This window comes from Eleutherodactylus coqui, chromosome 2, assembly GCF_035609145.1.
Source record: "Eleutherodactylus coqui strain aEleCoq1 chromosome 2, aEleCoq1.hap1, whole genome shotgun sequence".
Taxonomy (NCBI): domain Eukaryota; kingdom Metazoa; phylum Chordata; class Amphibia; order Anura; family Eleutherodactylidae; genus Eleutherodactylus; species Eleutherodactylus coqui.
In genome coordinates this window covers 113890566-113905042 of record NC_089838.1, presented here as the reverse complement: position 1 = coordinate 113905042, position 14477 = coordinate 113890566, and the positions used below count along the sequence as shown (strand labels likewise).

At 41.3% G+C, this 14477-nt stretch overlaps 1 pseudogene; it reads left to right on the top strand.

Annotated features, from left to right (window-relative positions):
• The first annotated feature begins 6451 nt into the window (after window positions 1-6451).
• LOC136610017 (myosin-9 pseudogene) lies at window positions 6452-11855 on the top strand (annotated as a pseudogene).
• The last annotated feature ends 2622 nt before the right edge of the window (window positions 11856-14477 follow it).

The following is a 14477-nucleotide window of genomic DNA, read 5'->3' as shown; positions in this document are numbered from 1 at the left end:
AAGGATCACAAATATAAACCATACATTTGTTATAACAACGTACTACCGCTCTACAGCTTCACCAAGTGAGATCTGGTTGTCCCGGGAGCAGATAGTGAGCTAAGAGAGCTAGCACCTGTACAATTGGGAATAGGAAGGCTGGCCATGAAGAAGGGCGGTTTTCAGTGTTCTCTGCAGTCCTATGTGGCAGTGAAGATAATGTTATCCTGTTAATAGCAAGGGAGTTGTGAGAGGTACTGGGCTTATTTTCGGGAGAGGTTACAGCTCAGTCCAGTCAGAAATGCGATATAGGCTAGTTTTGTGGAGACTAGAGAAGCACTGTAGAGAAGGAGGTCTGGTTACCTGGAGGCTTGCGTCTAGCCATGGTTATGGGTGGTTTGCACTGTATTGTGCATGCCATCGCTGAAGCGGCATAGGCTGAGTATGCAGTCATTCTAGTTGGGGTTAGCGCTGGAGAAATCCTCTATAGTTGTGGAGAAAATGCCTGCCTGGATGGAACCAGGGAGGGAGGAGTAGTGCTGAACTCAAATTCATGGGAGACTATAGCTGGGTCCGGTCTGGGATTTGATATAAGTAAGTTCTATGGGGACTAGAGAAGGGTTATAATGGAGGTCTGGTTACCTGGAGGCCTGAGGTGAGCCTTGTGGGTTCAATTGTGAGGTGTTCCAGAGTGAATGAGTTTGCCTCTAAAAAGGGGATAGTTGGGCCCTTAAGAGCTGGGTTTTAGAAAGGGAAACAGGGCTCTAGATAGAAAGACTTTAGACTAAAGTAAAGTGTTCTGGAGGATAGGGCCTGGGCTGTGATCAGTGTCCACTTGATATTCGTTGGAAGGTAATTGGATAGTGTTAGACCATATGAAGTGACAAGATCCTCGGGTGTGGCTACTGTGGGGTGAACAAGCTGGAGACAGAGTGTTAAACTACTGCTCTGTGTTATGTTCTGTTCAATTAATTTTACAAAATCGAAGCAATAGCACCACCTTGTGTGTAATTGAAACCAATAAGTTTGTTGTGCTTCTTTAAATGACCACAACCATTAAGCATTTGTGCCACTGTATGTTTTGTTCAATTATAGTTTACGGTTTAATAATTTGATATGTGATTTGTCTTCCGTTAAAGGGGAACTATAATGGTGGTACACTATTACTTTAAGGTGAAGTAACCATCTTGTAGTTAAAATATTGGTAACAAGGTTTGTTTATTCATTTCAGTGTGCAGCGGCAACATTCAGTAGTCCGGGCTCAAGCAGGCAAGCTGACCTCACACTGGGTATAAGAGCAGGTGATCTTTACTTGGGTGTGTGCAGCCTAAGATAGAAAGTTTAGCAGCAGTACATATGGTCCGAGCTTGGCAAGTATCCAAGATGTTCTGCGCCAGATTATCAGGTGTTGTTCCTAGCATCCAGCGTTACAAGTCCACCTGCCTGCGACAGCGTTTGGAATTGCTGCCATCACGCTGTCTTTCAGTTTGTTCGTAACTGTTATTAAGGGATTGTGCTGGAGGAAAGCGTTGAATCATTAAAAACAAACATTCAAATTTATTAGAGCAACATGTGGTCTCACCCTTTTACACATTCCTGTTCTGACAAATCCGTGTAATCACTTTTTTTATTTTTTTGCAAGCAAGCAGTCGCCAGTCCCAAGATAAGTCTTAAGGATTCCTGCCACTTCAGACGTTCTCTAAAAACTCCACCCTACAAATGTGTTTGTGGTACAGGAACAAAAAAGGCCATTATATTCCTTCTGTAATAACAGGTATGGCCAATTTCTGTCTACTATATTGTGTGATACAAGGCAGAATCTATTAAATGGATCTTATTAAGTATTCTGTAATATTAGTTATGATCTCCTTGTTAATTGTCACCCAAATGTGTTTTATAGCTAAAACAAAAGCAAACAAGAGTAAAGATGAATTATCTACCATACAATATAATCTAATATTATCTAATTATAGTTTAATTTAAAGGCTTTCTATAAACTAGTTATGTAAATATTACCTCTTTCACTCTTTGAGGCTTCTTTCACATGAGCGCATATTGACCGTCCGTTTTCACGGCCGGCCGATATGCGTTGTAATCTGATGCACTGGATTCCAATGCATCAGATCACATGAGCGTATTTCTAAAGACGTATTTCCCCCAGCCAAGCCAATATAACTCTGGGTGTTTTTATGTCAGGCCCAAAAGATAGTCCTGGAACTATCTTTTGGCTTGGGAATACGTTGACCGCTGCATGGGCTCCTATGGGAGTCCATGCCAGCGGCCTTGGGTGGGGGGGAGTTTAACAGCGTGGCTGCTAAACTCCCTCCCTCTGTTCTCCTCCCCCCGTGCATGCTCACTTCTCGTTCCTCCCCACTCGTTCTGTGCAATGGGAGGGGGCAGGATAGGGGCGGAGCTAAGCACCATTCTGCCTCGCCTCCGCCTATTGATGGCTATGGACAAAGGGCGGGACATGGGCGGAGCTATGCTCCCGCCCTCTCCCCGCCTCTTTTCCATAGCCATCAATGGGAGAAGGCAGGGCAGACCAAGCTTAGCTCTGCCCCCTCCTATTTCACAGAATGAGCAGAAAGGAACAAGAGGTGAGCTTGCAATGGGGAGGGAGGGGAAATGGTTGATGGCCCAGTGAGCTGGGCGAATTTGCGCTGGCCTCACCAGGCCATATGAATGGGTGCACAAACGTTTGATTTTTGCGCCCGTTCACCAGATTTCCCTCTCCCAACGTAGCGTATATCGGCCAGCCAAGAAAACGGCTGGCCAATATCTGCTCGTGTGAAAGAAGCCTAAAGAGGACCACCACCTATAAGGTATTTTTAAATAGCAGTAAGGGTGAATACAACCTTGCTTTATGTCCTTATCGAGCATCTTTGCCCCTTCTATGCCATCAGTATGACTTTGATTTAAGGACCTGTGTAATTCAAAACTGAGACATCACAGACCCTAAGAGTATGTTTTATTTTGATATAAGTTGTAAAACATATAAAACATGTAAAGTGTATTGGGTGATTAAACACCGCAAAGAAGGACAGCAGAAAAGCACTAAAATACTGGAAGGGAATGTTTGGTTGTTGACTAAAAAATTAACCACAAGGGATCTAATGAAAAAATAAAATGACACTTCTCACCTCTTCAATGGCCCACCAATCTAATGGTGATCTCCCACTGCTCTTTGTTAATAAGCTATCACGTGACCACTCCAGCCAATCAGTAGTCACATGTTATACAACTTGCATCACTGCTCAACTTGCATCACTGCAGAAGTGTCCAAACTTTTTCATTATGAGATACTTTTGTGGAGCCTAAGGTAGGGGAGCTACCACCATACCAAGGACACTACTGTCTTTTGTTTGCTTGCACTTTTTCAGATATCCACTTGCTCCTTATGATAATACGCAGTAGTGGTAATTTATAAGACTCAAAGTTGATGACAGATTCCCTTTAAGGCCCCTTTATGCATGCAGCCAATTAGGCATGATTCTTTGTAAAATGCTCACTTGCCCAAATGTCAGCATGTGTGAAACTGAACCTGATCAGCCAACGAACAAGCAAATGGTCTTTGTTGGCTGACCGCATCTTTAGTGCAACTAAGAAATAATCGTTCTCAGCAGCATATCTCCCTGTGTGAACAGGGGAGGTGCTGCCGATAGTGATTTAAAAAGTACTTGTGATTTTTGAGGGGGAGAAAGAAGCCTAATTGTATCCAACATTAATCTATGAGTGGTGCTGGGAACTCACTTGATGGAAGACAAAACTGCTCCAATCCCAGCTGACACTGCACATCGTGTGACTGCTGCAGTGAACTCTAATTACTACTGGGCAGGACAGCAGAAGCCGTGCAATTGGAGCTTGGCTCGAATCAGAGTGCTTTCATCATCAATAACATGTCTGCCCAGCCCTACTCATACCCTAATGGGGCATACAAGTGCTCCCCCCCCCCCAAAATAAAAAATAGAGTGCAGTAAATGGGGGATGAAAGATTGCATTCATGCCCCTATATAAGACGGTATAATTTACCAGTTAAATGAGCAGCACTCGTTTAACAATGATATTGGCTTGTGTAGAAAAGCCTTTCGTTATTTTTTACATTTGCTCCACAACCATGCTTTCTTTTTAATGAGCATGCTAATTACCCCTTAACCCAACTGCTCAAGCCAAACAGAAACTTTTACAAGCCATAAACGTCTGTTTAAGCTCGGAACTCACGCAACCTTCCTGCTTCTCTTCACTACAAATTCATTTATCTAATTTATGCACTATGGCTGAAATTTGGGAAATAATTCTTATAACATATATCCATGATGTATCATCGCAGAGCTTTTGGTTTAGCTCTGGATAGTGAAGACCTTATCATCAACTTTGTATAGGACAGTGTGACTTCAAAAAGCAAGCAGAATAAGGGTGAGAAAATAACAGAATTTGGCCAGTGACGTTTTAAGGTTTTGTTTTAAAGCACTACTTGATGCTATAAGAAATTCTGTGATAAACATCAATTCTAAGTACTTATGTAGCAATAAATTTGTAAGTATGCCTCACAGAAAATCGTGAATGGTCCTGCAGTGAATAATATATGAGAAAAGTGCAATTATATTACTGTAATTAAATACATCCTGAGTTTTACACTGCTTTTTACTTACTGAGAAATCAGAGAGGCCATATCTTGAAAATACAGAATGTATTAGGATGCAGGTCATAGAGTTCTAGTCAACAAGAGTAGATTCAAGGCTCTTTAGCTTGTATCAAAAATGCACTTTGTATAACTGAGTTCTCTCCCTCTCCTAAAACCAATCATATGGGGCTTAAAAGCGAAGACAAATTCATATAATGCAACTCACTTCACAGGAATATGATCAGGCAGAGTGCTCCTGGGTATGGTGCTCTGCCCAATCATTAAAACAAAAGAGATACTGTTTTCTCCTTTATTATGGGGGCACTATGGTATACTTCTTATCTCCAAATGTTGTGCTATGTATTGTAGGGGTGTGCTACAGAGGATGGCCTGTAGGTGGCAACAGACAATCAGTCTGGTGCCTGAGGAAAAGCACCCACAGGTGTGGTCAGCAAAATAAAAAGGTGCGTTCCTGCTGCAGTGAGAGAGTTTTTGGCTGAGAGAGCCAGGAGGACAGCTCAGTAGAGCTGGAGGACTGCTAGCCCAGAGTGGGTGGCTGAGAAGGCCAGAGGTGGACAGGGAGACGCCCCTAACCTCAACACCTTGGAGAGGTGTGTGTCTGGGAGAACCAGACTTCAGCTAAGGCTGTATTGTGACCAGACTGCTGGTTAAAGAAAACTCCTCTGGTGAGCAGAGAGACATTATGGACCAGGAACTACGTGGTTCCAGCAGGACCCCTGGGGTACGCCTGCCCTTGGACTAAGGGTCTGAAGGTGCTAAAGACTTAAGGACCAGCTGCGCTCTGGACATCCCCAGGTCTGTGCAAATCAAATGGACTTGTTATTGCTGTTTCCTTCAACTCTGTGGAGGATGATATTGAAGGGACTTTAAAAAGAGACTTTGTTGTTGCAAAACATTTATTACTTTCTCTGGAGACCCAGTCGTCCATGTTTCTGTTAAAAAGTGCATGAATAAACCAAACAAGAAGGAAAGTGACCATTTGGCATGCTATTTAACCCCCCTGGCGTGCTATTTAACCCCGTGTTGTCACATATGGTGGAGGATGCGCTGGCACAAGCAGTGAAGGTCCCAGCTCAAAGACGCCAGTTAAAAGGCAGACAACCTCTCTGAGTATGGAGGAATTGCTGCAGCAGTTGTTACAAGAGAGGGTGCAGCAACAGGAGGCTATGCAAGTGCAGCTGGAGAAAAGGCAACTCCTAATAAAGCAGTTAGCTGCACTGACAGAGTCAGTCAAAACTACAGAGACTGAACACCTCATAAGAAAGATTGAAACTGATGATCACTGGGCTTTGTTGGGAGAACAAACCCATAAGTGTGAACAAGACTGTAAAAAATTGAACACACAGTCAGCAAAGAGGAATATTCAATGGGAAGTTCAGGTAAAACAGCGCAAAGAAAAGCTGGAGATGGAGAAAGCCGCCTGCAGCAAAGCAGAAAAGCAAGCAGAGGTATTGAGAGGTATACTGGACTTCAAGAAAGCCCAAGAAGCTCGTCAGGAGCAGGTGCTGACCCAGCTACAGCTAAGCAGGGATGAAGAAATAGAGCTATATGAAGCTCAGATCCAGAACCTTAAGCAGACTCGTGCTAGCTAAGAGTGAACTGTCCCAACAGTTAGAGCAAGCTGAAAAGAGGAATAAAACCTTGGAAGAGGCCAAACAAGCTGTGCAGTATGAACAGGACTGTAAGAAACTGCAAATGAAAACCCAAGAGTTGGAGATGACATGTTGCGAGTTAGAAAGAGCTTCTACAGATGCACGTAATCAAACTACAGGTTTGCAGAATCAGGTTGCAGAGTTGAAAATGCTGTTAGCAAAGAAAAATTGTGACTTGGAGTGCCAAATAAGTCAGCTCAAGAAAGAGCTGGAAATACAGAAAACTGCTTGCAGTCAGGCAAAGAAGCAAGCAGAGATCTTGAAAGACTTACTGGGTGACAAAGAAAACCAAGAAGCGCTGCAGGAGAGACTGGTGTCCCAGCTACAGATGAGCTTGGATGAGAAAGCTGAAATACATGGAGCCCAAATCCAGGAGCTGGAATGGAGTCATGCTGTAGTTGTTGGGAAACTGTCCAAGCAGTTGAAGCAAATAGAAAAAGCAAAAGAAACATTGAAAAGCGAGTGTCTTGAGCTGACCCAAGAGGTGAAGGGGTTGTTGGAAGATAAGTGTGCATATGAATGCAAGAAAAAGACAGTAGAGATGCAGCTTCAAGAGCTACAAATAAAAATAACTGAAGGTGACAGTGTGCAGACAGCATTGTCTGAGCAGGTGAGCAGGCTGCAGGTGAAGCTGGAAGCTCAGAGTGAAGAGTTCCAGAAGTTACTGCAAGAAGAGACGCAGCAGGGGCTTGGTCTCAGTGCAGACCTGAAGACTATGCAAGGTGAGAAAAATGTGTTCCTCAAGCAGGCAGAGGAGGATGCAGAAGCTAAGAGAAACCTATCAGAGCAGATTGCAACACTTCAGGGTGAGGTGGTGGATCTGGAAGATAGGCTGGAGAAGAGTGCTTTGTGTTTGGATTCTGTGGAAGAGCAGAAAAGAGAAATACAAGGAGAATTAGAAGCTACAAGGCAGCAGTGTGAAGAGAAAACAGCCGCCTGTGATAAACTTGAGAAGGTTAAAGTAAGTCTTCAGCAAGAGGTAGAAGATGTTACTGTTAAGATTGGTCAGCAACAGGAGCTTGTGTCCAAACTCGAGAAGAAACAGAAGTTGTGTGAACAGGAGCTGACTGAAGAGAAAGCCAGATCTGCAAGATATGCCACTGAACTTGAGCATGCAGAAAAAAGGGCTAATAGGAAAGAAACAGAGGTACTAACCCTGACACGCACCCTGGAAGTGCTGTCAGAAGAAAGAGCAGAGCTTCAGCAGCTCTCAGAGAAGTTGTGCGTGAAGATGAAATGCTGGAAATCAAATAGTCAAGCGGCTGAAAGAAGAGTTCAGAGACCAGAGATGTCTAAAACCCAGTTCGTACAGAAAAGAAAAAAGATGATCTTGTTAAAGAATCTGAAAGAGTTACAAGTAGTGAAGAATGCCAAATTATGTTTACAAAGTGAGGCTACGGAAGCTCAGAAGGTCTCACAAGTGGCAGCAAAAATCTTGGAAGAACGGCAGCAAAAGAATAATGATGTCAAAAAGCAAATTCAGAAAGTAAAGAAACAGTTTGTCCAAGTGGTAGAAGCCTATCACAGGGATGCTGGCTCCAAGGACCAACTCATCAGTGAACTGCATGCTGCCAAGCAAAAGTCAGAGTCAGAGGGAAAGGAACTTCGAAGAATGCTAATGGTTCTAACCGATGACAACACTGTACTAAGAGAAGAAATAGAATTGTTACAAAATGAAGAAAAGATGATAATTATAAGCCTGAATAAATTGAAAAATTAAGTGGAGACTGTAATCCATAGCAAGGCCATGCTGGAGCATGAGCTACAAGAGGAACTGGAAGAGTACAGAGACAAGGTTCTTGAGCTAGAAGAGACCTTCAAAATGGAGGCTCAGTTAGAAAGTCTCCACAAGCCGTCCTGCACTGAAATGGAGGACTGTGTTAGCTCCAAGGATGATGGTGAAAAGACTATACCTAAACTAGAAAAGTCTACTAAAGCCTTGGAACAGCAAATAGAAGAAATGAAGGGGCAGGTAGAGAAACTTGACTATAAGTTACAAGCCACAAAGTTGCACTTGGGAGTCAACTTGCAAGCTGTGAGAGCACAGTCTGACAGAGATCTGCAAGAAGGTGAGGAGCAGAGTGAAGACAAGAAGAAGAAACTCGTCAGACATGTAAAAACAGTAAGAGACCCCCGAGGCTGGAGTTTTGACCCTGGAGGGCCAGAAGAAAAAAAATGTGATGCGGCCTACCAATCAGTCTGGTGCCTGAGGAAAAGCACCAACAGGTGTGGTCAGCAAGATAAAAAGGTGTGTTCCTGCTGCAGTGAGAGAGTGTTTGGCTGAGAGAGCCAGGAGGACAGCTCAGTGGAGCTGGAGGACTGCTAGCCCAGAGTGGGTGCCTGAGAAGGCCAGAGGTGGACAGGGAGATGCCCCTAACCTCAACATCTAGGAGCGGTGTATTGCGACCAGACTGCTGGTTAAAGAAAACTCCTCTGGTGAGCAGAGAGACATTATGGACCAGGACCTACATGGTTCCAGCAGGACCCCTGGGGTACACCTGCCCTTGAACTAAGGGTCTGAAGGCGCTAAAGACTTAAGGACCAGCTGCACTCTGGACATCCCCAGGTCTGTGCAAATCAAATGGACTTGTTATTGCTGTTTCCTTCAACCCTGTGGAGGATGATATTGAAGGGACTTTAAGAAGAGACTTTGTTGTTGCAAAACATTTATTACTTTGTCTGGAGACCCAGTCGTCTATGTTTCTGTTAAAGAGTGTATGAATAAACCAAACAAGAAGGAAAGTGACCGTTTGACGTGCTATTTACCCCCCCACACACACACACACACACACACCGCTATTTAACCCTCGTGTTGTCACAGTATGTTTAAGTTTCTGTAGTATGTGAGGCATTTTTATTTGTGGTCTAGACCTTCTCTATGTACTGTTTTTCTCCTCTGCTATAAGGACACTATGACCATGTACAACAATTGTGTAGTATGTATGTTTATGCCACGAGAAATGTGTTACCACTATTGGAACATGTTTCTATCAGTTGTGATAGCATTCTATTGTAAATCTGCACTATATGGCTGATATTAGGAGTACTGGCAAAATGAATAATAATTAATTATAAAATAACTGATACCAAGAATGTATTAGCATAGTACAGGAAGGTAATGCACTTGGTTACCTAATAAAAAGTACAATTTGCAACAATGAAGACGTTGGTATGGTATGAGTCTAGTACTGAAGAACACATTGTTTAATACCAGGGCTTTGAAAATACCTACTTATTATCTATATTCCTGCAAGAAGATATTTTAGATGCTTTTCAACAGGATTCAAGAGCTGGATAGGTATAATTAAGGAGACATCTTTCTAGGCTTTTTTTTACGTTCCCCCTTATAGCAGGTCAATTAATAGACATAAAAGACTTCTTGCATCTCATGGTGCATAAAATTATTGCCAGTGCAAGCAGCAGCCCACAGCAAAGTGTGGTAAAGCGGTCAGCTCTTCTAGTATTGAATTTCAGCAGTACATTATAGCATTGACAAGAATTACAGTGCACACTAGCAACAAACATAAGAACAGGTTGCTGTGTATTGCAATTAATTGGTGTAATGTATTCCTATTAAAGTGTACCTCTGAGATAGAGATATCTGGGTTCCAAAATGTTAACACTTCATTGTGTTCAATTTCCTGATATACTTTTGTTAATCAAACTTATAGAAAGGAAGCTGCATGGAAATCACACTTTCTGCCTTTGACCCTGTAGACCATGGACCATTATTTTTTTAATGAATCTTTCATTTAAAATGTAAAAATGGTCGTATACTAGTAGATCAGAAGTTAGAGCAATAACCAAAGTTTGGCAGTTTTATTTATTTTTCTTAAAAATATATATTGGCATTTTTCTGTTTAATTGGAGCATTTTTTGCAAAAACTACTGCAGTCATATTAGTTGACTGTTTTCATTTAGCTTTTCTGTCACTTCATTTTCGCTTTGCCATTGTCATCAGTTTCTGAGGAGATCATTCAAAAGCAACCACCAATATGGATGCATTTTTGGTTGTCACATTCACAAAAGCTTAAACTAAAAAATGCCTAAATAGTATCTTTTTTATATAGTGAGCCATATTGGTCCCAAGAAGGTGGAAATGGTGTCTGAAGATGTGTTCTAGGTCCAAATACCTCTCCAACAGGAGGAACACATTAGAAGGATATTGATGACCTACCCTCACAATAGGTTATTAATAGTTCATTGGTGGGGATCTGCCACTCTGGATCCTTGCCAATCAGCTGATCCTTTAGCCCACTGTCAGTGCAGCAGGGCTAGATGTTGTCATCCATGGTCAGGGCTGCAAGTAAAATAAATATCTTGACTGCCACTGAAATAATCAGGTTCACTCCCTCTTTTTACACTGCTAGTCTTGACCAATGATGTTGATGTCCAGCCCCACTGCATTGACAGCATGCTGGAGAATCCGTCACTAATAAATTATTGCTGATCTATCTTGAGGGTAAGTCATCAATAGTAAGCACTAGGAATACACCTTTAAGTGATCTACAATGAACAGGCAGTGGGCAATCAGACATGAAAAAATTGTTGAGTCTGTCCCAATTTTAGTTTAGATAATCTTTGAGAACAGAGAAAAGTACTTTTTTAAGCAATTTCAGGACAATTTCGAAATGATGCTAGACTATTCACAATTGATCTACACATATCCAATCTAATAAAATATTTCAGTGAGCCTAAAAGAACATGAGCAAAATACCTACTGTAGCTTTTTACCTAGTTGTATTCATATATCATTATAATACAATATCCCGGCTAATTAACAACCATGTAATATGATCAGCTATTATATCTCAATGAACTCCAGTACTTTGCTATAGGAAGAAAAATAGACAGCATTTCCTGTTAATCACATATGCCATATACCATTCTTCACAGCAGATCTCAGGCTGGATTCACTCTGAGAATGTTTCCTGCACATTTTATTACTGTTTTCTATTGTTCTTTTTTCAAATCTTGAATAACATATTCAAATTGTTAAAGAGGCTTTCCAAGTATTTTTATTCTAATCTGCAGGCAATGGTGAAAAATAATAAAAGAACACATATTCACCAGTAGAGATGAGCGAACCTTTCAAAACTTCGATTTTGCTGGTTTACCACCGAATTTCATCAAAAAGTTTGGTTCAAATGAGTAAAAAAAAAACCTAAAACAAGTATAGAACACTAAGGTCCCTGAAACAGTGGTAGTTGTTTCTTAGTGGTTAGCATTGCTGCCCTGCAATGCTGGGGTTCTAGGTTCAATTCTAAACAAGGACAACATCTGCATGTAATTGGAAAACTTCATCATTGCAAGTCAATGGTGATGGCCACTGAGCCACCATTTCTCTTTCTTCTCTGGAGAAGGAGGAGGAGAACTAGAAGAAACACGAAGAACATACAAACTCCATTCAGATGTTGTCCTTGGTCAAATTTATAATCTAGAACTCCAGCAGAGCAGGGCAACAGTGCTAACCATTGAATCACCATGCTTCTTCCTTTTTCTTTCTCCAGACGAAGAGAAGAATAAGAAACATAAAGAGGACACACAAATTCCATGCAGATGATGTCCTTCGTCAGATGTGAGCCTAGGACTCCAGTGCTGCATAACAACAGTGTTAACCAATATGCTGCTTCTTCTTTCTTCCTTCTCCTTCTTCCTACGTCAGAGGAGGAGAAAAAAAAGAAGAAACACAAACACAGGGAGAACATACAAATTCCATTCAGATGTTGCGTTTGGTTAGACTTGAACCTAGAACCGCAGCGCTACAAGGCAACGGTGCTAGCAGTCATTAACATTCTGCATACAGACTGACTGCTGCAGCCAATTACAGACCGGAGCAGTGCATAGTGATTGGCTGCGGCAGTCTGTCTGAAAAAGAATTTATTAAGCTAATAGATTTCTCATATTGAAGATGACAGATAATGAAAATAGAAAAACTTTCTCCTATTGTATTATGGCAAATTGTGAACATGAATCAGGTGACAAATTTAAATGTTGGACATGACGGACGTGTGTATTCTTCAACTTGTATAAAACTATGCAAAATGTGATTACCTCTACAGACTATTGTTTCACTTTTTGGGATATAGATAAGATTTTCATTGTTTTTTTGGATCCCGAAGGAAAAAAATTAATAGTAAGTGAACTGAATAGATTGATGTAGAGAGAGACAGTAAGCAGTTTGTGTATATAGGATTGAATGGGATCCATAAAAGGAGCATTCTTGTACAGTTTTTACCAAATTTGCCAAAAACAATAGTGAAAGCCTAGTTTCATATTCCATATGATCCTGGTTAACAATATATTATATACATTATATTTTATTAGTATAGAGATGGCTATAGCCACCTACAGAATATAAAATAATTGTAGCTAACTAAAGCCATGTTTTAGCATATTGTGAAAAGATTAAAACTGCCCTCTTTTCCATCTGAATAAAGACTTTGCTGCCGATTGTGCAATGTGTTCAGAAATACAATACATGTGTCAGTTCCCGGATTAGAGGCATTGTTATGTGCGAGATGACTACTAATGTGATGCATATTACTCCTCATTTTCTGTGGCCCCTAGTGACACACCACTAATGGACTGATTCCAAAAACTCCATTACGCAAAGCAGGCAAGCCCTGTTGTTCTGGACATTAGGACCAATACAAAAGATCCCAGCCATAAACACAGAAGAGTCAGATTACATATAAATGCTTCATTTCCCATCACTTAAAAAAAGTGTTTTCAATGGATGAAATCTCTTTACTACTATTAATATCATGACAAACTAGAGTAGACAATATTATACATTGTTACATTTGAATCTGCAGTTAGGCAAAACCAAAGAGCCTACTTGGGTTTCCTCCATTAGCGTTGGTTAAACTCACACCTGCTGGAACAGTGCTATGAACTGGATACTTAAAGAGACTATATCATCAATTTTTTATTACTTAAAACCAGATAGAGAAACATTTTCCATTTTTTAACCTGTTTTTAATTTCTGATTGTAGAAATTTTTACTCTGTTGTTTATACATGACTATGGGGCGGCCATCTTTCCTGGGCTGCATTTAACAACCTTTAGAGATGTGCTTTACAGCAGCTTCATAGGCCATTAACACAGTGGCAGGAGCTTTACCATTGACTTGCATGGGAGACTGCTCTATTCATACTCTGTGCAGAAGTTATTTTGCAGGTAGTAGACTGTCACAGCTTATCAACTATTGTGAATGGTGTAATAGTCTTGTATTTTCTACATATAGGTGTTACATTTCAGTGTAATCCTGCCTGTGACGCCAGTGAGATGACTGCTGCAAAGCTTTCTCTACAGAACAGAAAGTATCAGCCTACTATTACTAGGCCTCTTTCACATGGGCTACGAAATCTAGCTATGAAACGCATGTATGTAAAACTCATGGATTCCAATGGGTTCTTTCACATGAGAGATGTTTTGTAGCTTGAAAGAATCTATTGGAAATCATGGGCTTCACATACAGGCGTTTTGTAGCGATGATTTTGTAGTGAGATTTTGTGGCCCGTGTGGAAGAGGCCGAAATTAGGCTCTGAGGTCAGTGTGACAATTGCAGGATTTAAAAAAAAATATTAAATTGTGACAAAGTTTTAAAAAATCACCAAAAATTCTTAAAAATATGTTTAACACAAAAGTGTGATTTATATAATTAATCATATATATAATAATGAAAAGTCATTTTCTGATGGCACGAGATAAACTAATGTTCCCTTATGGGATTTGCATTGATTTGCAACTTCAGAGAGTTTTACCTATTAAAATGACTCTGGAGATGCAAATGACATGATCAACTTTGTTATAATATTTTGGACATCTGTGTGTCCTTTGGAGGCAAGATTCAATCTCTTTCACAAACATAAGGATAGAGACTAGAAATGAGCGAACACCCAAATGCTCGAGTTTGCGTTATTTGAGTCAAGCTTTTCATGAAATTTGAGAGCTCTACTCGAGTAACGAACCCCATTGACTACAATGGGAGACTCGAGCATTGTTGTATGTGGGACGCCGGGTGCCGATTTTTTTTTCTAGTTCTCCCTCTCCCCCTTCTCTCCCTCTCCCCCTCTCTCCCTCTCCCCCTCTCTCCCTCCCCCTCTCTCTCTCTTCCCTCTCTCTCTCTCCCCCCTCTCTCTCTCCCCCCTCCCTCTCTCTCCCCCCTCTCTCTCTCTACCCCCTCTCTCTCTTTCCCC